Genomic DNA, 24,689 nt, shown 5'->3' with positions numbered 1-24,689 from the left:
GACCATGATTCTGGATAGAATAGTGAATAAACAAACAAAAAAAAATCACATCAGCACACTGTCTGAATAGCTGTGATACTTCAATTCTTCTGCCACTTGTCATGTTTCTGCTCTGGTACCATTGCAAAAAGTCAGGTGGACTCGCCTGTCTTTGCTCCCCACCCAGGGGAGGGGGACAAGCCCCCTGGGAGCCAGCCAGCCACGTTCTGTGTGACAGCAAATTCCTGTTGTGCGCTTCACCTGACAGCAACAAGGGGCAAGGCTGTCTGCTGGTGAAAGGGGAAGGTGGAAGGACAGGGCAGGGCACCTGTGTGCCAAGAGGGGCCCAAGGATATTAATGCCGCCCACTGCTGAGCCATCTGCAGGTTATTACATGATTTGACGGACAGTCAGTTATTAGAAAGGAATCACACCAAGTCCACTGCGTGGGCTTAAGCACATCTCCTCCTTCTATGCTGTTATTTTTCTCTTCCCTGTACTTCCCAGCGTTTGTTTTTAATTCATATACTGACAGTGACACATGGCGGGAGTCCACAAATGCATAAGATAGCAGCTGGTTGAGCCCCAAAGGAACTGTCTTTTGGCAATAAATCCGAGGAGCAGACAGCAAACCACACTTTGATAGGTACAAAGCAGGTTGGTCACTTGAATGCTTATGTACCTGCTTGCTGCAGGGCATGCACTTACTCAGGCAGCACAAATGCAACATCAGTGCACTGCCAAAGCAGTCCCTGGGGACCAGTGAGGTGAGGATTGCACAAGGTCCACCAGGTTAGCACAGGGGAACTGCAGTTACCCTCCTCCCTCCTTTGGACATGAATCATTGCCACATCCTCTTCTTGAATAATTAAACTACAGCTGAATAATTCAGAGTCTATTCAGAGTCTATTCAGATTGTCTATTGTCTGGTGCTGAGCAGGGGATGACTGCAGCAACACACCATACACAACAATATTGTAATAAAATATTCTTGCTAAGTCCAAGGATAACTTTTTTTTACTACAAAGCCACTTTTGGAGTTTTCCTTGGTTGGTTGGTTGGTTGGTTGGTTGGTTTGGGGTTTTTTTGCTCCCTCCCTTCTCTAAGCTAATACTCCCACAGCTGTGAATCTTGAGGTATCAGTGACCAATCTGCCCTTGCCATAAAGAGGGGAGCAGTCTCCATTGTCAGGCTGTTAAAGAATTTCCTTCAAACATCACCTGGACAACAAGCTGCATCAGAAAAAACTGTGTGGTGTCCTTACTAGCAGCCTTGTTCAGGCATGCACTAGGGAGCTGCCGAATTTCTTCCCAGGCTGTGTGGCAGGGCCCTAAGGAGGTGACAGTGGATGGGCTAGAAGGAGCTGGAAAGGGGCTTTGTGATTGCAGCCAGAAGGACCTGACGTGCAAAGGGAGGTTCCCACTTGTCTCAAGTACAAATTGCTGGGAGAGTCACAAAGGTCACCAGTCTTCATCCCCACCATTGCCCCAGTGGGGTGTGTTTCCCCTGCACTTGGAGCACAAGACCTGATCCTGACTGTCAGCTTGACGCCAGGCTGGAGGGTGGGATAGACTCATTAAAATTCATCATTGCCATCCTCAGAATATATTCAAAACAGATAGTAAATACACTGTTTCTGTCTTTCTTTTTCTGTCATACTTCACTCCCCCTCACTTTCCTTCCCATCATCTGTTGCTGCTGCTGCCTCCCACAAGCCTTTCCCCACATTCTGCTCTCCCAGCAAAGGCAGGGGCTCTCCCTGTGGAGCAGTGGCTCTGTCTCAGCAGCACAAAGGGATTTTCAGCAGCAAGACCAGGCACTCACTGGTGAGGAGCAGAGACAGGTACTGAGTCACCTGGGCTTGGCAGAAGCTGGGGACAGAGCACAGGACATGCCAAGCAAGCAGTTCTGAGCAAATGAAGTCAAGTAAATTATTGATGCAATTTCACCAGTTTCACCAGCTCTGCTGAGGATGGATTTGGCCCAAGGAAACAGCAGGAGGGCGGCACATGAAAAAGTCAGACCCTGGGGACCAGAGAGCTGAGCTTCACAAGCCATACTGATGAGGCTGTGCACACACAAGGACAACCATGCAGCTCCACAACTGCTCATCTTGTGTTCTCCAGCTCTGTAGTATCACTCCTCAGACTAAAACCTTAATGAGTGCTTGCCAAGTTCTTGTAATCACACCAAATTTCATAATTTAAACATGTTTTGAAGCTCCAGAGAAAAAATGTACATCAGTGGGAACCAGCCATCTGGAAAGCTTTGGAGTCTTTTTTTGCTCATTTGTTTGTTTGCAATTCAGCTATTCCAGTACTGTAAGGGTAATTTAGTTATTTATTTAATTTTAAAGTTTTAGGTTACAACATGAGTTTTAACTAATAGATGAAGGCACAATTCAAGCAGGGATAATTCACTGCTATGAAAAGTAAATGATTCCTGAATCATGAATGAGGTTTGTGGTTATGCCAAGGTATGGTCCATACTGTTAAAACCCATTACTTTCTGATGCTCTTTGCATAATAGTTTCTGGTAATGTAATTTTTTTCTCTTGCCTCCAAGTTGTAAGAGAGGGGTAGGATCATAAACTTAGAGTATAAAAGAAGAGACAGAAGCAGCCTCACCAGCCATGACCTGTTGAAAGGTCAAATCATCAAAAGAAAAAGAGATAGTGATACAAAAAGCCTTGCTAAAACATCCTTTGCAATATGTCATGATCCTGGCCCAGGTGCACTGTACCTTATGAAATTATGTATTATAATATGTGCTAGCTCTGCTTTCACACAAAATCAAAACTGCTTTAAGTAAGCGATTAGATTATCTCTTCCATATTCACACCTTTTTTTTTTAAAAATTATTATTTATCCTTGCTGTCATGAGTTTATGTACCACATTATTCCTTTCATTTTCTGGACAGTGTTTTTTTGTTATTATTATGAATTGTTTCTGTGGTCCTTTTGAGGCCCCTAAACAAGAAATCAGAGTCAGGAGAATTGAACATGAATTAAAGTGAAGGAAGAGAGAGACTAACAAGAGAGAGCAATGACAGCAAAGATTACTTTTGGGGGAAAGAAATCAGCACAAGCAGAGGAATGATTGGACACAAAGGAAAAAAAAATAATGACAAGAGAGAAAGAGAAGACACAGTAAAAAATAAGAGGTGGAAAAATTTGTAATACTGAAGAAAAAGATACACAATAATCTGCTATAGGGGAAAGAAAACCATTAGGCTGCAGAGAAAACTGAAAAGGAAGTCAAAAGAATACACAGTTTTATTCCAAAACCAATTGAGAGGCCAGTAAGCTGTCAAATATAGAACAAAATTGAATAATCCTTTAAATGACAAGATACGTGACCTCAGAAGAGAGGCAGCAGTTTTCAGGGTTTTTTTCCCATCCATATCTCAGGCAAAAACTGGAGGTGTTGAGTAAATCTTTAATTGAGAGCATAAATGATTTACATGTTCACAGCAATACATCCCTCCTTCCTCTGCCACCGAGTGGAATTCTTTCACAGCAAGCATCAAACCTTGATTTCCAAAATCATTGTCGTAAATAAAGGCCAGTCCTCTAAGCTTTCTCTCCTTTCTGACAGCACATTGCTTTGTGCCCACTGTCCAGTTGAGAAATTTCTCTTTGAAAGTGTGTGTTTTAGAGGAACATGGCAATCCAAACAAAATAGCTGTTTATAGCCTTAGGAGGTAAAAAAAAAACAACTGTTAGCATTTGGATGTTTCTACAATTAACGTTTGTATGATCTTACATCTTAATGTGAATATATTTGAATGCTTTTGGGTGCTGCATAATAAAGAGCTGGTTACTAAACTTAGCAGCACTTCATGTAGATTAGACATTATAATTGATGCTTACAGAACAGGACCCAGAGAAATGAATTTTATGTTGCTCCAATTTCACTGGTTTAAATTAAAGAGTTACAAAAGGCCTTTGTACCATACGGGAAGAAAAAAGTGTGTGCATTCATGGGTGATGGCAATCGTGTTTATTTGTTTTCTGGAAGTGCATGGATGTCTTGTAATTCCTGCTCAGGGTGAGCTCTCCCAGCTCAATTCCCTGTGCTGCAGTCTTGCTTCATCAGACTTCAGCCTCTTCCTCCTCCAGCATCCCTGGTCTCTGATATTTTCCCTGTTTCCTTGCCCTTTGCGTCAGTTCTTGAACAGTGACAGCATTACAGCCTTGAAAGTTGTCCCTGTCCCAAAAAAACAGAAGAATACTGCTCATAATAGGGTTTTCTTTCAGTCCTGTAACCACTTTTTTCCAGCCTGAGGCCTTGGACATGCCATGTGTTTTCAGGTCACAGTTCAGGAGCAGGCTGACTTGGCTTGCTTCCCCAAAATCTTCATGTACTGGTACATATTCCTCTGCCCCCTTTCTTCCCCATCCCTGCTCCTCTTCATGCTTCATTCAGCTCTTCCAAAAATCCTAATTTTTGGGTCCAAATCTGTCCTAACACCTCCTGTTAGCCCAGGCTTTAGTGATTTTCCAGTCAAAGACCTGGGTTCATGCACAAAGTTTGGAAGAGGAGGCTTTGCCTAGAGCAGAAATACTCTCCTTTCTTTCTCCTGTTCCTGTGCCAAAAGACTTAATTGATCAACCTGTATAGATCTGCTGGCACTCTGCTGTGCCTTCAGCAGAAGAAAGAATGCCAGAGGCATAAAGTGGGGATAATTCATATTAGTCAGGCTGGAAGCTGTATATTAGGATAGATAACCCAAGTCATCCCAATACGATCTTCTACGTGGGAGACAATTTCCTGTCCAGATGCCAGACCTGAGGTCAAGCAGCGAGATTTGCACCTCCTGAGCCAGGAATGTAACTCAGCTGCAGCTGATCAATGACAACCTGAAGCAGATGGAGCAGCTCCAGGATTGTATCCAGGTACAAAGCCCTTATCCCAAGTACACAGCCCTTATCCTGAGGGCAGACTGCAGCCTTGGCCAGCTCCCTCCTAAGAAGGTGCCACGAGGCTCCCATTCTAGCATTGAAGGGCAAAGTGGTACCACCATGTTATGGAGTAAAGGAATGACTTGGGTATCTGACCCCCAGAGACAAATTTGCATTGTCCTGGATTCATAAAGCACTAAGGAGAGAAACCTCATCCTTCCTTGCATATCCCATGAAGGAATATCACAGAAAATGATTTATGTGTTAATAAGGAAGGAGGAACCCCCTGAATCTAGAATTTACCTCCATCACAAATAATCCTGAATAAACACCATTAATGATCACTGGCAATGCTACTACAAGATTCTGTCCCAGCAGTTCCTTGTTAAGCTGGTCTGTTCCAAACACTCTAATCTAAAATTATGTTTATCAGGGAAGTCATAAAAGCAGGAACTCCAATCAGCAATGTTTGATGAAAGAAGGGAATAGATAAGATTTTTTGTATGCCTTGTTAAATAATGGCAGAAAAGGGAGGTGAAGACAACCACAGGCAGGGGAAAACCTGTAATCAGGCTTCATTAATACTATAGTTAATTGATTTTCTGCTCAGATTCCAAGGAGGAACAGGAAGCTTTCTTTAAGGTGGGTAATAGATTAACAAACATTGGAGAGGCAGAGAGGAAGGGACACACTTGTATGCAAACAAAGTGAACTTTTCCAGTTCTGAAAACTTTATTTGCTTCTGAAGTTAGCATGAAACTCATTGCTACAAACAATTCTAAGCCTTAAATTCACAAACAATTCTAAGCCTTAAAAGTTGGGTTTTTTCCCCAAAACTTTGCATGCTTAAAAATAAGAAAATAAAATAAAAAATTTCCCTGTTCATGAAAAAATCCCCTCTTCTTTTATCATATCTGGGGAGACATAAATTGAAGAATCCAGCATTGCTCAACTCTGCTAATCACTTGGCCTACATTTGATTCTCTTTCCAAGTGGTGATTTAGATGCTGTGAGACACAGAAAGAGAAACAAAAACTATTTTCCCAGAATGAAAAAGGCCTGTTTTAATTCAGCTCAGGTAAACTATACAGACTTTTTAAGTGGTTGGAGCTGACTGAGATTAAACAGGAGCAATACAGTGCCAGAAGTGTTGTCCAAAAATACTATCAAAGCACTGGTCTGTCTGACCACATAAATATGTTTATGTGGGACATTGCTCTCTGAAATCCCATGGGCTGCAGAGCAGAGTTTTCCCATGGCATCTCACCCAAGCCCTGATATGTCCATTATGTCAGTGCTGAATTCAAACCAATAGTCCAAATCCAAGAGCAATGCTACCTTACAAATCTGTCTACCTCAAAGTGCACCTTTTTTTTCCCCCCTCTAAAACCTTTTCCTATTTATACCCTGCTTCAACAGCTGTGCTTTATTCCCCATTCAACATCCATTGTCCCTTAAGAGGGATAATTAATTTAGAACTCCAGGCAATCAGACATAGGTGAGAAACCAGCTTTCCTGGCCTTGCCTTTCTTTTCTTAGCCATTAAATGGTGCAATTGTGCCTCACGTTTATATGGGAACAAGGGAATACACCCAAAATCAAAACCAGAAAATAATTCCTTTTAATGCTGTGCTAACATAATGAAATATAGAAGTGCAGAAGTCATATTCCTCTAATACAGTATTAATTCATCCTTGGTTCTTAGGTACTAAAACATCAAGAACTGACAAAATTAGGCTTTGATGTGTCATCTTCACTTAAGCAACCACATGCTTGCCCAAGTAAATAGTTTCAAGAACTGTTTTCAGGTAATACTTCAGAGATTTCATTTTCCCATCAGAGCAGAGCATCCTGTTTGCATTTATTGAAGCTTTCTGTAGATGCTCCCTGTTTTTATTCCCAAAGGCTGCCAGCAGTCAGGTGCTTCAGTTACGGGGTGAATCCCGGCCCCTCCTTACCCAAAGTGACAGACGCAAAAGGTCACATTGACACTGCAAAAAGGAAAAATGAGTCCCCAGGCTATGTGAGCTGTCGGTTTAGGTGTTTTGTCTGAGCTGGTCTTAGGGTGTTGTTGAGCCTTAGAAAGAAATTCATCCTCTGGGACTTGAAAAGAAAGAGGGGAACTGGGAAATTTTTGATGTCACCCTTCTCTCAGTCGGGTTTTAATCCCGTAATCTGAGAGAGATCATCTCCCCCACTGCCTTGGGTGACCTTGGTACTCTCAGCCACCTTGTCCTGCTACCTCAGGGAAGGAATACAGTGCAGGAATCAGGTCATAGGTGTCCTAAGAACATATAAATGGGCAGATATTGGTGATCTCAGTTATTTAGTGAGATCTGTGCTCATGTTTCATCACCCTAGACTGAGGTCAAATCCTCTTTTGATTTTAGCATTTAAAAAGCCATTTCTTGATGCTGTAATTAAGTATATTATTTATTCCATACCCTTCATGCAATGAGTGACTTCTGCTAGCCTGCTTTTTGCATGATTTCCCTTTAGAGCTAAAACAGCTGGGATAGTGAAAAATATATTACTTGTCACCTCCCACCCCCAATATTGGCACAGTGTGTAAAGTACGAAAGCGAAAACATTCACACAGGCAGCGTTCTATCACAGTGAGTCTACTTGGATTCCTCTTTTAATAAAATCCAGGTGATTCCATGTGATTCTACCTTTGCAACACAGCATGTGCTCATGCTGGATGCATTGTGTTTTGCAGACGCTACGGGAGAAGCCTGATGGAGAGGGGCTTGCGGATGGGAGCAAGAGAAAACTACATTTACAGTAAATAAAAGCATCACCCACAGAGGATCTTTCAACTCGGTGACCTTTGAAGTTACAAGGACACATGGCCTAGACAGGTAAGGGAATTACATTACTCATTATTTTACAGTGGTTTGGGGCTGTGAAGCATGCTTGCACAAGGAAAGAGCAGTTTGCAAAACTGTGTTTAAAAAGAACTGGATTTGTCAGCCATGACAACAGCTAGGGGTAGATTTAAATAAAATAATAGGTGTTTTTCGCCTTTAATGTCTATAATTAGTTAATGCAGCATAAAAACGAGCACATCATTACTCTTCCTCTCTCCACTGTAGAAAAAAATCAACAAAGAGAAAACATGCAAACCCAGTATTTTTTAGCTTGTCTTTTAAGAGCCTGGCTCCTGTTTAGTATGCATTTAGTAACGATGCATTCAAATGAATAATTTAGACCTTTGATGACAACTATTCAAGAGCAGTTTTATCAATGTCAGACAGCTTCCTGTTTTTGACTATAGAAATACAAGGCAGAAACCACCACTGCCATTATTAGTTTTGGCTCATCTTCCTGCTGGTTTGGATAGGAAAGCCCCATTTTAATTTTTTTTTATATATTTTCTTTTTTTTTCTGATAGTGAATTGGCATAGTTACTTTTAGAACCTCCTGATTGTAAATGCTGAATCAAATGTATTACCTACCATAAAAGAAAAAAAAGCCCTGCCTTACACACTGCTAAAGCTGCAAAGCCAGACACTCCTGGGAAATGTTAGAATTTACACTGTCTTAATTTTTCAGGTTATTACTTCTGTGTTCCAAGGCACAGACAGTCACCTTACAGGTACTGACAGGCTTGCTTACAACTCACCCAGTGATGCCACATTTACTCACAGGTGCTGGAAGAGAGGGAACCATCCCCACTCAGCAGAGCAGTTTCTTTTGCTGACAGTACTTTTGGTGGCTGTTGTGTGAGGAAGTTTTAAGGAGTTTTGTGTTCAGATGCACACAATTGCTCCACATTCTGGTGCTCACACCGACAGCCTCACAGGGGTTACTTTTAAGTAAAGGACTGTGTCTGTCCCTTTCTGTTATGGGTCTGTGGATCTAGCAGGTGTAAGGAGTTCAGCTTGTTCTGCATGAAACATCTCAACTGAAGGAAAAACAAGCTCCAACCTTGTATGGATTTTTCCCATCCCTGTGGGATATTTTCAGGTTGTAGCTTACTATTTCACTGTGTTAGGGAAGGATATTTAGAGTAAAAAGAACTTTGAAATCAAAAGGTCAGCTAAAAATATCACTAAACATTTAGTATTCCCTTCCACATTCTCATGGAGATTTTTTCCAGCTTTTTGTTTGAACCTTATTGATTCCTGTTATGAACATAATCTTATGTAGGTGCACACCCTGCATAAGGTGCCAAGCTGCACAGTGTTCTGTTGGATTCAGTAATAGACTTAAATTTAGCAATTTTCTGATTGGAAATAATGCCATTATTCATGTGCCCTTGTACCAACTCCCAAGCTGCTGCCTGGCTCTCTTGACAATATGACGTTCCTGATGCACATTATCTCAGAGGTCAGTGCAGAAAGAAAGGTGTTATACAACACTCAAGAACAAATCCTCCAAGGAGGAGGTCTCAGATAGGCACAAGAATGTTATATACCAATCTTGGCACAATATCTGCTGGGTCCTTAAACACTTTAAATATATGCAGTGCTCCCTTACTGGGTGTTACTTACAGCTGAGAGATCAGCGCTGGCTCAGTACACACAGTACAGTCATTGGGACAGCTGGCCACAAGAATGGGGAAGAGCAGTCACTGATGGCTAAACTGGAGGGAACACGAGCTTATTCTTATTTTTTGAAGTTGTATGGAGGTTTTTCTTCTAGCTTATGTTACTTTGTAAGCAACCTGCAAAGGCACTTATAGACAGCAATGTAAACCCACAAGCAACCGAGCAGCAGCAGTCAGTTTGTATTCAGAATTTTGCTTCCCTATCAGACCTAAATTTAAGATTTTGGGTCCAGTTGCTCAGTGGCTTGATTGCTATATCTGAAAATTATATAAAGTCTTCAGAGTGTTGTGAAAAAGCAAAGGTTAGATCCTCATCAGCCTAGCAGCCTAGGTGTGAGCACAAAGCTGGAGGTAGGAGAGAAATCCTTAGAGCAGCCTGGGAGCCAGGACACAGCTTGGCCTGTGCTGAGCATCCTGCTGCTGCAGCCAGCCTTCCTCCTGTCCCCCTGTGCTACAAGCCAGGCACAAGCCAGGGCTGACACTGCCCAGGTGCAAAGGGAGAAGCTGTGCAGCTGCAAACAGCTGGCACATGGGGACGTGAGCACCTTCAGGCTCTGCCCTGCCCAGCCCTGCAGCTGCAGCTCGGAGCCTCTTCATTTAGAGGCCTGCGTGCAATTGAGCACAAAAGCTGTGAGGACCTGGAGATTAAAATATTTGATTTGCTTGAGCAGAAAGGACTTACTGACACAAACCAGGGCCTGTGATGAGATCTTGTTTACCAGGCAAGCGTGGGGCTGGAAATCAATACACCAAAATTGCTGTGACCAGAAATTAGACTCACTTAGTGAACAAAATTCATTAAAACAAGCTATGCTTCACATCACACCTTTTGCATGACTGATTTAACACTGTTACTTCCTTCTTGCTTTCTCCCAGAATGACCTTTTTGGAGCAAAACATTTGTAGAAAGTCACTTGTAAAAATTATGAAGTAGAAAATAATAAAAAAATGTCAGTCTTTTATAATGAGGCACTTGCTAATAAAGGCTTTAATTAAAATGTTGTTGAGAAACGTAAAAGATAATTTAAAAAACCACAGATGTGTGCACTAAGTCACTTGTGCAACATCTTTAGCAATTTCTTTTTAAGAACCTTTGATGGGTTCTCTTTATATTAAAACTTTCTTTATTCCTTTCCCATTAAACATCAGTTGCCCCATACTTGTGCTGGCCACAGTCTTATAAAATATGTTTAATAGATTTTCTTAGCAGGAGTTACTCTGCAAAAGTGATCTGAAGCTGAAGGAAGAAGCTTTGTGAATCAGAGGTGCAGCAGACACAATAACAGGAGTGTGTGAAGTTTTAGAACAAGGGGAGAGACAGGAGCTGGTGACTGGATTACTAATAGGGCTGGGAGAGAAGGATGAAGTATCAGTAACAAACTCTCTGTATCTCTCATGCTAATGTGCCTTTCTTCAGATAAAGGGCAGAAAGCCCCAAGGCCCTGTTCACAGAAATTGGTGTTGTGCTGCTGACTAACAGCACCTCTGGCTAATTTAGGCAAACAGATTAAAATAAGGCTGATAGAAGCAACAAAAGGAAAGATTTGTGTCCCTTGTATCTTCCCTTCAAACTGATATTCTTGGGATGGCAAAGACGAGCTGGCAGGACCACCAGTTTGTGGTACAAGCATCTGGTGTGTGTGCTGTCTGCACGTTTTTATGAAGCACCTTTTGGGGGCTGACATTGATTTTCTTTCTTTTTCTCTCCACTTCTCCATCCAAACAGAAATATCCTCCAGCTAGTGCTCATCCCAGCAAGAATAGTAGTAGTAGTAGTACATCTATGTGTATATGGTAGAGAAATAGAGCTTTTGTCTCCATTGTATTGCTGGCAATCAGCAGAAACTGAGAACTGCTTTTTCTCTCCTAAATCCTCACCCACAAGCTCAGCTTCCACCTGAACACGCTGTGTGTGGTGCACAAACCTGCCGAGCCCTTAGGCACAGCTATATAATAAGATGTTCATTGCCAGCAGATTAAAATTCAGTTTAACACCTATTTGCCCACACAGAGCTGAACTGGTAGCAAGGAGCAGGTCTCATTAGCACTCTGCTGTGCTGCTCTGTAGACCCAGGAGCTGATAGCAGTTATTTATACATCTAGAAAGTAGGTATAAACCACAGAAATCATTACAGTTGTGCTTAGGCTGGGAGACAAAGGTATGTTGGCTCACTCTGTGGTGCTGGGTGCCCCAGGGTTTGGGATAGGAGGCTGGATAAGGGATATGTAGGACACAAACACCAGGGAGAGAGCAAGTGGTTCACTTGACTCCAGAAGCCAAGAAATGCTATAGGGTCCTATGGTCTGGCCATGGTTCTGGGCAGCATCGAACAGTGATAGGCAAGTCCTCTGAGCTGCATCAAAATAAAGATTTTCTTATGAAGAAACCCTCTTCTGACATGGAAATCATGCTTTTACTATTATTAAATATTAATTTTAAAATATCAGTAGGAAGGGGGCTTTTAATTTCTGAAGGCACAGAGGTCCAGAGCTATTGAGCTACAATAGCTGATTTTCACTGCAACTGCATTCAGACTGGGATTAAAGCACCCCATTCTTTTTGCAGATCTTTGTTTCCAGGAGTTCAAAGAAGAAGGGAAACAAAGTTGCATTTGAAGCTGGACTACAAGTTGGTCAGCTGCACGTCCCACCTGTTTGGTAGACAGGATATTGCATTACATTTGTATTTGCCTTTCTGATTTAAACAATAGCACATCTTCCCTAGGAAACCAACAGTATTTAACTAGTGCTGAATTACAAGTGACATGAAGAACCTGGTTTTGCAAGGAAAAAAATATGAAAAAAATTGCATTGATTAAAGTTCCTAGCTTAAAATTATTTCTTCAAAGTTCATCTAACTGCAATGAAAGCCCCCATAAAACCAAACTACGGTAGAAAGTGTATGCATATAATTTGCATAGCTGCCATTCAGAGCCAGACAGGGTAGGAAATAAGAGGTTACATGCTATTCAAGCTCTAACCCCAAGCCTCAACTCCTTCCACAGTCTCAGCACAGCTGGAGGTTTTTTGCTAAATTTGTCACCAGTGTAGCAAGGAACAACCAAGAAAGATGGAAAGAGCATAATTAGACTTCAGGCTCAGTATCTCAGGAGTGGGAGCAGAGCAGCTCACCACCCCTTTGAAACCAAAAGCTGATCTCAACAAATATCATAAACCCAGCCAAAAAAAAAGGAGATGTCACCAAGTGGTTGCATTTGTGTTTAGGATAGTTAAAAAGACAGAACTGTATTCAGTTTTTCTGTTGAAAGAGAGAGTTTAAACCAGCTAGGAGTTTGGTTTGAAAATGAAATGCTGTGTTCTGGTTTGTTTTATGAACGTCCATAAATGCTGCACTTTTAGGTGATTTAAAAAATAACAAAAGTTGGTGAAATCTGGCAAACAAAGCTTTTTGCAACATTTTCAGTGAAATGATGCTTCAGGGGTAGTGAGGTTATGGCACATTTTCTGAAGAGTGGATTAACATTGGGTAGGACTTCCCATAAATGCCAAATCCTACTGTATTCTAGATTATCAAAGCATAGCTTCATGTTTTGATAAAGAAAAAACCAGTCCATCTTGATTTTTTTTCCTATTCATCCTTTAGTTTCTCAAAAAATCCAGTTCATTTAGGGTGATATTTCTGAAGTGGATATTGAAAAAAATGCTTCTCTGATGTGAGGATCCCCAGTTTCTCATGAAATCAATATTGTGTATTAGTTGTTCTCTCCATCTCTGAAAAAAATCAAGTAATAAATCTTTCTGGCATCTCTATTCATTCTCCTGATTACACCATATAATGCTGAGGAACAAAGCAAGCTTTTTTTAGCTAAATTGCATGTCTGGAAAGGCTTGTGAGGGGGACTGTGTAGCTGTGGAGATAAAGCCTCTAAATCCACATTAATATATAGCTCGAAAAAAAGAGAAATTGGAACAGCCATGAAATATGGAGTACAAGATACACCTTGCATTAGTATTTCTGAGCTGAAGGAATGGGCTATCAAGATTTAGGTGGCATAATATTCTGAATTCTATTTTAAAAGCATCATTATCATCAGAGAACACTTAATATAAATCCTTCCTACGGATTCCCTGCAGGAATAAGGTGGCCTAGCTAACAAAGCCTTGATTTATTCAATAAACCATACTCCATTTTCCTCTGAAACAAGACAAGGCACCTGCTTCTACCATTTCCATGGCTTGGCTGCCACTGCACAAACATTCCTTTATATCCAAGGAGTACCTGGGCACTACCACATGTCCTGATGTACAAAGGTCTCTATTCACACGGCTCGCAAGAAAGAGCAAACAAGGACACCACAACTACTAAACACACAGGAACTTGTTCAGCTCCAACAGACACAGCATTTCCCACCCCCTGCCAGGATTTTCACATAGCAACGCCTTAGCAGGCACGTGAAGGAAGCCAAAACAAGAGCAGGATTTGCTGCCTTAGCTCTTCCCTTTGCAGCCTTGCAGGAGGGAAGGGAGACAATCAGAGCCCTTGCAACCCATAACCTGTAAAACCAGCGTCAGTGCACCTTTACCTGTGCCCCAGAGAGACTTTTGCCTCTCATTTATCAATCCTGCCTCATGAAAACACTGTGCCATAAACCCATGTTCATCTCTCATTATATTATTATATATACAGTCATTATATGCTGTCACTAGAAGCATGAATGCCCCTTTGAGCCATTAAATGCCCACAGATTGGGGCACACCACACAGCTGGGACAATCCAGCAGATCTGGATCTGGTCTGTGTTGTGGGCTCCTGCTGGCAATGCCCATCAGGGGCACGCCTTGGGGTGATCTAAAATACCAGGTCTATAGACTGAGTAGGTCTTGGTTATCAGCATCCCAGTGGGTGCTGACCCGCTGGCAAATTCCAGCCCTAAATTAGGCACACAAGGAGCCCCACTGAGGTCAGGGAGGCTGCTCAGCTGAGCAAGGCTTACGCACAAGAGCTGCAACACAAGCTCCTGCTAATTGCAGCGAGAGCAGACTTGGCCCCAAGGAAGGGACGTACCAAAAACATCTGAGAGGATTCTCTCTGTGTCCTTGTGTGAATTCACCTGTGGAGTACACACCAAACACAAATGTGTACTAGGAATGAGAGATACAGAAGTTGGAATGGCACCCAGGCAATATCCCTATCATGCAGGACACTGATTATCTTCCTAGATCCAGCCCACTGTTACAGCCCTGCTTCAACCCAGTGTTTTACATTAGCATAATGATTTCTCCAAAGGAGACTTTCCAGTGACCGTGCACCAAAACCCACTTCACGAAAGAAGTTGTGATGCTGCTTCTGGTACAACAATCAGAAACCCAACAGGGAGAGAAACACAGCTCAGGCAGCGAAACTCAGAATTACATTGCTGCAAGACTCTTTAGTGGATGACTGATCAGATTATAAAGAGCACGCATTGAAGAGTAACCTCCAGACACTCAGCAATGAATCTGTAAATGCACATGTTGCTGCCACAATCAGGCTGAAGACATGGGGGGGTTGGTGCTCTCCTTACAGATTAGAGCAGCAGATCACTTCCATTCCCACAGCTTTCACAACCTGGCTATAAGAAAATAAATTGCAGCGTAGGGAACCGGTGAGTTACAGTCTGTGTTTAAAAGAGGAGGAGATGGCAAATAGCTGTGTGTAATGTTTAGTGCTTTAGAAACCCTCCCCAATTTTTCTCCTAACAGTTATGAATAAAATAGCAGCCTGTCTTAACAGCCCAAGCTCAGCCCATCTATGATAAGGATTTAAAGATGCTTAAACCTAGTTTGTAAGCAGCTTCATTTCTGATTAGGATTAAAAAGTATCCTGAGTGTTAATTCTGCATTCTTCAGTAAGTTTAAAAGAAAAGAAAATATACAGTGAAAAATTCTTCCCTAACCAATCAACCAACCAACATTAGTGTCAGGATGGCTACAGAATTGCTTTCTACATGTCTGCGATTCAATTCAATTCAATTATTGTTTGTGCTTGCAAAGGAACATGAAGTGTTGGTTACTTTGGGACAATACTCTCCCAGCTCCCTTTGGAAACCATTTGTGCCATTAAATAATTTATTCCCAGCACTGTGCTCAGCTGACAGTCCCATACATCAGCTCATCCTGAAAAGAAGATCTATATAAAATCTTTGCGCGACTCTTCCCCAGCACAGGACGCTCATGTCTTGTCTGCGGCCAAGGCATCACTACAATACAGCACCACCTTCTTTGATTTTATCAAACCTCAAGGAAGGCTGGTAATTTCCATTTCCCCCCTCAACACCCAGACCTACTTTCCTTTAAAAACTCTGTTCTTTGCATTCCACCCCCTCGTACATTGCAGTTTCTATAATCATCACCTTATATAAGAGACCCAGAACCGGGAGCGGTTATTTATCCATGTTTGCGTGCCCTCGCTTTCTCCCCAGAGAGCACCAAAATAACCTAACAGGTTCCCATTTGGCACACGTGGGCTGGCATACCCTTCTAATCAGTGGTGCCCGTTGTCACCCTAAGGGGAACAATGCTGGGGACAGAGAAAAAGGGTTTATACTGAAGGTGTCTTACAGGGTCCTTGCTCCGGTGTTGTTTTCCCAAATATTCAGCTCCACTCGTGCGCTGCACAGCAGGTGATGGGCCAGCTCTGCCAGTGTCCTGGGTTTGCACAAAGGGAGTCATGTAGGAAAGCAGGAGGGAGCATCCACAGTCCCAGAGCCACTGCAGCAGACAAACCTGCACCCACCCAGAGAGTCAGGCTTCTTACTCGGCCCTTGTGCGGCTTTTATTGTTGGCCTGTTTATTTTCAGGTGGCCCTGTTGCAGCATTGTGACTCAGCTGGTTTCTAACTGACCTGGCAGGTTTTTACTGCTCTTCTGTCCTGCTTGCTGGCAGAACAACAAAGTCTGGGGGATTTATGTGCCCCAACACCCACGCAGGAGCTGTGACAGAAGCCTCCTCCCAAGGAGAGGAAGTTTTTGCTGACAGATGCCTCTGTTTGAAGTGTCCATGTGTATTTAGGCCCTGATCCATCGGAGCATGGGAGCACTCAGCCTTAGGCACATCCATATTGCTGTCACCAGGCTATGTAAAGTAAGGTGAATATTTAAGTCTTTCCTGGGCTTAAAGCTTCAGTTTATTGTCCTGGCAGCTCTTGTAGCCTGCAGTGCTCTAGGTTGATGATTTACAGAGCAGCTAAAGAAGAAAGTTTGCAGCAAACACATATTTCTGCAGTGAAAAAAGCACAGGATAACTTGTTTAATCTGTTCTGGGGAAGGGCTTTTACAAGCAAACATGCATTTACCCTTTTTATTAGGCATTTCAGCCACAAAATTTATGACCTCAGCACAGTTTTGCCCTGTGCAGAGCACCTGTAGGCAGGAGTTGTTGCAGGAGAATTCAGTGGTGCACGGCCTATAAATGCCTGTTAGACACCATACAGGGTGCTGGCGTTAGCAGCAGCTTCATAGGGATAGACACATCCCACATTTAGTCACTGTTTCAACCCACTCCTTGTCTTGCCAGTTTAGTTCCTGCCAAGCTCTCCACTGACTTTGTAACTTTGAGGGAAGCAGATGGGAAGTAGTGGTATTCCAGAAGGCTGGGGGAGCTTCTAATAGGCCCAGACAAGTTTGACAACAAAAATCTAACCCTGAAGAAATACTTTTCTTCTTTAAATTTAAAAAACCCCTTTTTTATTGTTAAATAAATCTCAATTTATTATCAACATGCAGAGTTTTTAGTGCAAGGCAGCACCCCAGCCTGAGCTTTGTGGTGCTGGTTCCCTCCATCAGCTTTGTTCTTTGGTCAAACCATTTCTTCAGTGAGCTGCTCTAGTCTGGTGCTCTCAAAAGCTGATTGTCCCTGCCACGATCCAGACCACCTTCCTTCCGTTCCTCCCTCATTTCTACAGAAATGAACTCCAGACTGTACAATCCAAATTAAAAGTCTTAATTTTTATAACTTGTCAGCCAGACAAAATTAGTTTTGCTGATAAGGGAAATCCGCTTGTTTGCTGGAAGAGAGATGGAAAGTAGCTGTGCCAGCTCGGGGGATCTTACTCAGCCAGGACTGGAAATAGCAGCACTCAGCCTCAGAGTTCATCAGTGAGCCACTTCTTCAGTAAAATCACCCAAACAATTTCCTGATGCTTCCCTAATCACGCCTCTCTGAAATTCTTCTCCCCCCCAACCTGCTGATTTGGAAAAGGAAGTCCTTTTTTCTTCTCTTCAGAAATTACATTGCTTTACTGACAGGGTTGAAAATGGACATTATGGTTCTTGACTGTCTTACTCACTCATCTCCAACAGTGATGGCATACAGCAATGATCAGAAAATTCAAGTTTTTACATTTGAAATGTAAAGCTACCTGGTGTCATCATCACCTCATCTGTGTTATAATAATGCTTAGTTTTTACCTGACCTTTAAAAATCAGCAGATTCAATTACTTGTAGCATTTGCTGAAGATCCTCCAGGGATCTCACCATAAATTATACTGTATTCTACAAATAGATATGACAACACTAATCAGCAGATTAAATGACAGTGATCATTCCTGCAGAGATGCTTAAACATCTGATTGAGCTGGTACATTGAATCTATGCAGCCTTCAGCCTGCAGAGCCACTGCTCTCATGCATAGGAAATGCTGACCTTGCAAGCAGGCACCTGTAGGTTACTGAAGATGTCTGATAAAAGGAGGGAGAAAAAGCCTCCAAGCCTCCAAGCAAATGGACATTGATGGATGGCTACTCCAGTCCCTTCATTAATGTTTTGCTCTGATATTGCCACTCATTTGACTTTACACAATTATTCCCAGATGGAGCAGATCCAGACACTTCTAACACACCTTTCCACAGGCATGGGAGAGCCATCACTACCCCAGCACCAAGATGCTGCCTCCCTCCAGGCAGTCATTGCCAGGTAGTCCTAAGGGTACTCCTCCTTGAGATATATTCCATAGCCTACTCAACAGCTATTTTGCAGTGTACAGGGACTAGATCTTGTCACACCTCCACCCTCATTGTCTTGTCAAGCTGCAGTAGGATAATACTTGCCAAATCCCCAAATCATCAGCTGGCTGCTCCTGTGACTCCTGTGCTCCATGTGTTGCCTGCACAGTGTAGTTAGATCAGAAATGCTGTGCAGGAAGGGCAGGATGCAGAGCTGTGAGGCTGGAAGGTGCAAAAGACCTTCTACAGGTCACGAGGCAAAGGAGACCATTGCTGGGGCCAGGCTTACAGTGCAAAAGGCTGGAGAGGCCTGAGGCCATGGCTCTGCTGGGAAGGTCAGCCAAATGAGCACTGAGCCATGTCCTGCACTCACAGCCAGTGTCACCTTCATTTGGCCTCATCCTCCAGCCATTCATTGGTAGCAGGTGCTGCAGGAGAAGGGCAGCAAGGAGCTGAGAGGTGCGACTGCATCCTCCACCACAAGCTGTTATTTTGACAGCTCTATTACAGTCATATAGAAACAACTCCTGGGAAGTGTAAAGCACTATAAAAAAAACAGGCAGGGAAATCATCTGTCCTGCAATATGCCAGCTTTCACTGCAGAAGAGGATGGGATGCCAATGAAGATCTGCAGTGGGCTCTTTCCCTGGCTCTTTCTTTGGCCACAGCTGGGTATTGTTCACCCCCAAACCACTACTTCTCCTCTTAAGTCTGTGTGGTTGACACACCTGATGTTTATTTCATAGCAGCCCTCTGCCCCAGAAGATTAATTCCTTTTCATACAAGAATGAGGATCTCAGCCCCAGCTGAGGTGAAGCTCTCAAGCTGCCTTTCTTAGGGAAAAGCCAAAGAAGCTTATCCCAGGAACCACTAGTTGTGCTCAGAGTTAAGGTGCGACTCTGCATTCACACAAAGCAGTACAGGTTGTGGAGATACCATAGTGATTTCCTACCCTAGGGGCCATTGACACAAAGTCCAAGTGGCTGCTTGTCCGTTCCAAGATTTCAGTGATGGATTTTGGTTTAATGAAGTGTCAGATCCTGTACAGACCAAGGCTTCTCTCATATGAAAACACAGCAGCCCTCAGCTGGGACACCAGCCACGTGTTCCCTCTGCTCTGCTCCTTCAGGAGCCTGCAGCATCACCTGGAGGGCTTGGTCACCAGGAGAGATCTTTTGCTCTACTTTCCTGAGGGAATGCATCTTCCTAATCCAAGAACAGGCCATGAGCAGATACACCCAGCCACTCTAGCACCAAAAATTCAGTATAAAGTTTCTTTTTATTTTTTTTTTCTTCTAATCACACATGGTACTTGGTAGCAACACCATCTGATAACCCAGCATAAACAATCCTGCTCATTTGTGTTGCCTCGTTGGCGTTCTCCATAGAGACACACACACAAGTTTTCTCTTTATGTGCCACTCCTCCCACCTTGGGGAAGGAAATTAGAAGTGCTGGTGGAGGAGCTCCAGTCACATTTCCTTCCAACTTCTGGTGGCATCAGCTCAACAGTGACAGTTTGTAAGGCAAAACAAATGGTTGTGAACCGAGTGCGTGTTACAGAGCCCTACCCAGAAGAAATGCCTGTCAGGTGTTCCAGAAATTCACTGTGACTTTGGTATGTTTTTGTCTGACACGAGCTATGCTGCGAAGTTTAGCTTTCACCCTCATTACTGCAAATTATTCCCCCAGCTGAAGTGTCTTTTCTCTTAGGCAGTACACTGCAAATTGGTGCTGTGCTCTCAATCAGCATTACCTGCCTGTCAAGGGAATGCCTTCAAGGGCTTCACTCTGCACCTGGCACTTCTTGTGGAGGAGCCCTTGCAGCAAAAGGAAAGTTTTCAACCTGGGGAGCAACACCCAAGTGCTGCAGGCAGGAGAATCCTCACTGGCAGCTTAGAGGAGCTCTAGCTACCACACAGACTGACATACCCACCCCCTTTCATCCCTTTTACAAACCAATGAAACACTTGCACAGGTGTGGGAAGTAACATTACATCCTACAGTAGAAACTCTGGATGCCAGCAGAAAGTGATTTGAGTTTGAAACAAACCACAATTTCATTAATGTGTACCCTCATTTATTTAAAAACCACACGGCTGTGTGGTCATTACCACAGGAACAGCCCTTGTCCCTTCCTTGCCTTTTTTGTCCACATATTTCTAAGGCAGTCCTCTAGGGTCACAGGCTTAGCTGGAGCTTTGTGGGAGGCACATAGTAGATATTAATATTATTATATTAAATAGTAAGAGCTACAAATAATGCCTTTTGCTTTTTCCCTTCCCCCTCTTCTTTATCCTCTGTCATGGATACCACAGCATTGTTCTGAACCTCTAAACAGCACCTCTTGAGTCTGGGAATGGTTACAGGAAAAAATCAAGACAAGACAGATATTTCAGCTGTGGAACACCAACCAGAATTTCATTTGTCATGAGCTGGAGTAATTAAAATTAATTTTTGCATGTTTTGAATACTGACTTTGGTCAGAGCATGAGTTGTGCAAAATGCTTATTTTTATAGTTTTGACGTAAATCATGGAATGTTTTCTTTCTTAATTTGGAACACTTGCCCCAAATGTTCCAAGTTTCTGTAGATAAGTCCAGGCTCTTTTCTTCCTCACCAAGTCCATCCATCCATTAAAGTCCCAGGGTTGACTGCCCAGATTGTTTAGCTGGACTGAGCACAGGGCCAAGACATCTTTTAAAAGTGGTAACTTCCAACAGTTTTGATAGACCACTGATTCCAAGTAAGATGCACAGTTTTGCTGTCTAAAATCTGCTTCTTCTTTGCAGAAGTGCCGTGGGTCATTTGCTTAATAAAACAAACCCAGCCTCCTCCCCCAAGCCCAGCACATACACAAAAATAATTTCCTTGGTTATATTTTTCTCTGGGGAGGTTTAAACTGTCAGCTTTGCTGAGCTACATTCTCCCCTCTCATTCTTTCTCATGGGGGATGTCCTGTCACAGGGGACTCAGTGCAAAGTCACGCTTTGAAATTTTCCAGAAGATTTAATATTACTTCATTTATAAAAGACTTGCAAAATCTTTCTCTTTTGAAATGATCATATTCTATCAATAGTTGCTAGAGCTGGAGTTGTTCAGCTTTGGCAAATAGTTCAAAATATAAGAAGCAAACACTTCTGCTCCCAGGGTTACATGGATGTATCATTTTTCAGATCAGTCACTGTCTCAGGGTACATGATCATTGGCTCACTCACACTGAGATCCATTTGAAATTATCCCATGTGATTGGAATCACTTAGTGTTGCACGAGGAGCTCTCTGTTTTCAGTTGTGTCTTGTCTTGTCCATGGAAAGTCCTACTTGGCCAACAACAATAAACTCTTGGAAATGATCACACACATTCTGAAACCTCTACAAGTGAAACGTGGGAAAAGCAGAAGCTTTAGTTTTGTTTTAACCTAGGACACTGGCTAAAAATCAATTACTGTAATGGATAACAGTCCAAAAATGTGAACCCACAGGGCCTGTCTCATATGGATACACATTTGGCAGTTCCTCACATTTGCAGTTTCAGCTGTCATCCTCTGCAGCCACCCACAGCCAGAAGTAACGGTGCGAGATCACCACCAACACCCTCACATTGAGTCTTGGGCTCAGTGTTTAATATCCATGATAACCCATCAGTTAAAATCCACTGAAATTCAACTCTCAAAACACTTGAAATGATTAATAATCAAAAGCTGCCTAGATAGGAATGTAACATGCCAAAATGTTGGCTAGCACAGGCAACTTGGCACAACAGTTTGCATTACAGCAGCCTTTTCATCAGTTACAATAAATGAGTGTGGTGGAATCTCTCCTCCACTATTAAATTAATATGCTTTTTTTTTTTTTTTTTTTTTTCTTCTTGGCTCACATATGGCAGAAATATCCTTGTGGCAATAGGAAAGGTCTTGGCAGACCTGTGCCTAAACTGTGTGTTGATGCCTGTGCTTCTTGCCTTACAAGTCTCCTGTAGGGAGAGCAGGGGTTTAGCCTGAGTGCAGCCACCGTGATGATGAGAGCCTGGCTGTCAGCGTGCCTGGATGGGCTCCAGCTGCAATCAAAGCCACAGTGTGGCTCCCATAGAAAGCTGCCTGGAAAATGGATGTGCTTTATTGTAAGATGAGTCCCGCTCCCCCTGTAACTTGTGGCAAATTGCAATTTTGCCAGGAAAAGCAGGATCAGGCGCTGTTGGCTGATGCCTGTATTTCTGCTGGTAAGGAATGCTAGCCAGAAAACCCAAAATGGTTATATAGAAACATCCTCCAACTGGTTTTCCCCCCATTTTATATAAATACTGCATGCTTTAAATCAATTACCTGTCTTCTTCAGCTCCCTGTGTTAGTGGTTTTGCGGCTTCCACTGATTTGGGGTTTCTAACTCTGATTTTACTGCAGGTGCTATGATGTTTATTGATTTGTTTGGAATTATCAGCTCCTTGACTCATGTGAAAACAATTTCCATTTCACAGCTCAGGAATGGTCCCACATCTGCTCCTGGTCAAGGAAGGTTGCAAGCATGCAACCAGTAACTGCTGTAAGCACTGGTAATATTGGTGTGGATAATTCTTATAATAACATTATAATTATAATTTTTTTTTTTATTTAAAGGAGGCTTTATGAATGTCCCAGTTTAGGTTTTGAGTGGGTGGTGGTACAGAGGAAGAAACCAACTCGTGCCCTACTCAACACCAGTGCTCTATCATCCCACAGTGTACGTGCCACAGTGATTTACACCACACAGACAGACTTAGCATCCCTATGAACCTGGTCCCAATTCTGAGGACTGTTATAAGAAATGAATTTGAGTGGCTGATATTTCATTATGATCCTCCAACACTTGCATTTTTCCAGACATCCCCACCATCTGCATCCATGATGCTGCTGGGTTGCTGAAAGACAACGTGGTTTGGACCAGATCCTCCTCCTGGCTCGGGGCAAGCACAGCATTATTTTCATTCCACTATCTGAAGGAGTCAGATCTGGTGGCAATTTAAGAATCATACATTATCACAGGCTATGAAAAGAATAATTTATGCCCTTGAGCATTTCTCAGATCTTTCAGCAAAATCAGACATCTAAAGGAAAATCTAGTTCTTTGGAGAGCCACAGGGATGAGTAATGCACCCAAGAGGAGCTGGGGTTCAGACATGAAGGGATTAGCACGATCCACCAGCGTGGTTTTGTCATCTCAGGCAGACTCAGGCACATCATGTTTCCTTGTTTCATAACAGCCATCTGGATGTGAAAATGGGAAGATGGGAGCTTGTTCCATGGCTCTGCTTTGTCTTCCCATGGGCCATACATCACCTTGGGCTTTTGCAGAGGGCTGAGCGCTGCCTTTTGTGCTGGGAGCCTGCACCACTCCTGTCTGGCACACAGTGCCATGACTGCACCAGGCCTTGGTGGCTCTGAAAGGGGAAATACTCCAGGAACACCTCACCCAGTGTGATCACAATCATCCACAATGCTTTGGTGCTGGGGTGGAACCTGCTGCTCTGTTGGGCACTTGTCAAGCAGTCCATGTATAAAATTCCCAGAGTTCCCTCAGGATCTTCTTGCTTTCACTCAAGGAGTCACTAAAATAGCTTTGCTTCTGTTGGCATTCGCCTTCTGCTAGGATAACCTCTTCCCCCCCAAAAAAAACCCAACCCCAAATCTGCCCATTAATTGTTACAGCACTGACAATGCCTACAGGAATGGAAGGATGTATCTGCAGTTCCCTGAGCATGTGACACTGGGCAGTCACCATTAAAAAGTTGACCTAATGCAAATCCAAGATCTAATTATTAAAAAATAAAATGAGTACCCCCTCTCCCTTCCAGCCTTTCAGGAACAATACCACCCTGAATTTGTATGAATGCAGGCTTTCCAGTTCATCTCCCTCACTGAACATTTGATAGTTCATTTAAAAGAAAGAAAAAAAGCCAAACAGAGCAGAGGGCTCCCTCGTGGAATGTAAGACCTCCAAAGGACTTTTGGCAGCATCTGGAGATATTATTAAGTTTTCAGACTAGGTAAGCATAGCACAATAATTAGGTCCCCTGAAGAGACCCCAGTAATTGATGGAATTTTATGACATCTATTAAGAAAGTATGAAATGGCTCTTCATAAAAAACAGTATTGGATTTTTCACTCTTCATTCCACATAGGCTAAAAATCAATATTAATACCTGGCTAGTGATTTCTGACACTTAAAGAAATTTGTGGCACAAAGAGATCAGAACACTGGGTGCTAATTGCTGTGGAGCTAACGAGGGGATTGAGAGCACCGTGATATGTGCATTGGATTAGAAAGATTACACAAGA

General features: G+C 42.8%; 1 long non-coding RNA gene across 2 annotated transcripts in view; it reads left to right on the top strand.

The window, feature by feature from the left end:
- LOC107201339 overlaps positions 1–24,689 on the top strand; it is a 78,520-nt gene that overhangs the window by 5,341 nt on the left and 48,490 nt on the right. The window contains exons 1-2 of one of the 2 annotated variants that reach the window (XR_004496630.1): positions 7,443–7,498; positions 7,603–7,744. This is a non-coding gene — a long non-coding RNA (uncharacterized LOC107201339). Of the gene's footprint in view, positions 1–7,442; positions 7,499–7,602; positions 7,745–24,689 lie in introns of those variants that run through there. The other variant, XR_004496631.1, reaches the window with a different exon arrangement.

Source organism: Parus major, chromosome 3 (assembly GCF_001522545.3).
Source record: "Parus major isolate Abel chromosome 3, Parus_major1.1, whole genome shotgun sequence".
Lineage (NCBI taxonomy): Eukaryota > Metazoa > Chordata > Aves > Passeriformes > Paridae > Parus > Parus major.
This window is presented reverse-complemented; position numbering and strand designations above follow the sequence as displayed.